The sequence below is a fragment of the Otolemur garnettii genome, unplaced genomic scaffold (genome assembly GCF_000181295.1).
Source record: "Otolemur garnettii isolate 467f Iridium unplaced genomic scaffold, OtoGar3 scaffold00043, whole genome shotgun sequence".
Taxonomy (NCBI): domain Eukaryota; kingdom Metazoa; phylum Chordata; class Mammalia; order Primates; family Galagidae; genus Otolemur; species Otolemur garnettii.
The window spans coordinates 12267836-12269757 of NW_003852438.1; positions in this window are offsets into that span (position 1 = coordinate 12267836).

A 1922-nucleotide genomic window follows, 5' to 3' on the forward strand; every position below is an offset into this window, starting at 1 on the left:
GTCTCAGCTACTCAGGAGGCTGACATAGGAGAATCTCTTGAGCCCAAGAGTTTGAGGTTGCTGTGAGCAATGGTGATACCATGGTTCTTACCCAGGGTGATAGAGTAAGACTCTGTCTCAAAAAACAAATAAATAAGATCAATATTTATTCTGTGAAGATAATACATACACTATGTATAGCTGAAACATTAGATAGTGTTAAAAGGCTTATAACAAAATCAGAACTCCTGGCTCAGCGCCCATAGCTCAGTGGCTAGGGTGCCAGCCACATACACTGGAGTTGGTGGGTTTGAATCTAGCCTGGGCCTGCCAAACAACAATGATAACTACAACCAAAAAATAGTGGGCATCGTGGCTGGCACCTGTAGTCCCAGCTACTCAGGAGGATGAGGCAAGAGAATCACTTAAGCCCAAGAGTTTGAGGTTATGGCAAGCTGTTATGACGCGGCACACTACTGAGGGCGACATGGTGAGACTGTCTCAAAAACAAACAAAAATAAATAAATAAATAAGGTCAATATTTATTCTGTGAAGATAATACATACATTGTATATAGCTGAAAAATCAGATAGTGTTAAAAGGCTTGTAACAAAATCAGAACTCCTGGCTCTATGCCTGTAGCTCAGTGGGTAGAGTGCCAGCCACATACACCGAGGCTGGAGGGTTCCAGCCTGGGCTGGGCCAGCTAAACAATGATGATGACTTCAAGAAAAAAATAGCCAGGCATTGTGGCAGGTGCCTGTAGTACCAGCTACTTGGGAGACTGAGGCAAAAGAATCACTTAAGCCCAAGAGTTTGAGGTTGCTGTGAGCTGTCATGCCACAGCACTCTACTGGGCAACATAGTGAGACTCTGTCTCAAAAAAAAGAGAAAAAATCAGAAATCCCCCTGGCTTTTCTTCTAACTCTTATCCTAGTCCCTAGGGGCAACCACTTTCAACTTTTAGGTTTTTCTTCTGGTGTGGTATATATATTGCTGTTCATCTAATTTGCTGGCTTCATGTTTTCATAGAGGAGGATTTCGATTTTCTGCTCACCTCTTCCCTTTCCCCCACCACATTTTGTTCATATAAAAATTTACAGTTAAATCCATGTTGAGTGATTTGATTACTGGCTTTGCAAATATTGTTTATTCTTGAGGTAAGTATTCTGTCTATATTTCCTCTTCTAATGTAACTTTGTTGTATATTCTGTTTACATTTCCTTTCCTGTACAACTTTTTTGTTTTTTTTCTGGAGTTAATTGTCTCATTTTTTATTTGCTTGGTTTTCTTTGAATCTCTGGCTCTGCCTTCCCACATCCTTCAACAGTTCTGTAAAACGCCCTCTCAATACAATTTTGCATATGGCTAAACCTGTCATATAATTTTATCAGTTCTATTTTTTTTTTTCCTCTTGGAGACATTTGTCCTAGAATGATCTATCCATCCTTGCACTTTTCTCTGACAGTGTTGCTTTCTGGGCCTGTGGTACACCTCACCTGTCATCCTCAACTTCTTACTGCCTTCTTCCTTTTCCTCTTTCCTGGGCCCAGTGTTTTTTAATTCCTTGGTTTACTCCCTTGTTTTGATGAAGTACATCCTCCAGTAGCTTCCTGAGAAAGAGTGCCTAGGAGGTAAGAGTTTAGAGACTTTCGCATTCTTAAAATGGTTTTATTCCACCTTCACACTTGATTGATAGTTTTGGCTGGGTATGGAATTTTAAGTTGAAAATCATTTTCCTTTAGAATTTTGAAGACATTCATTGCTCCTTTGTTTTTCAGCTTCTAATTTTGCAGTCGAGAAGTTCTTGTGATTTTGATTTCTAAGACTTTGAATTCACCTCCTCCGTTCCCCCACCCCCACTTTTAGGATTTTTTTCTTTTATCCTTGATATATTGAAATGTCACAGTATATTGGTATGAATCATTTTTCATTCATTTCTC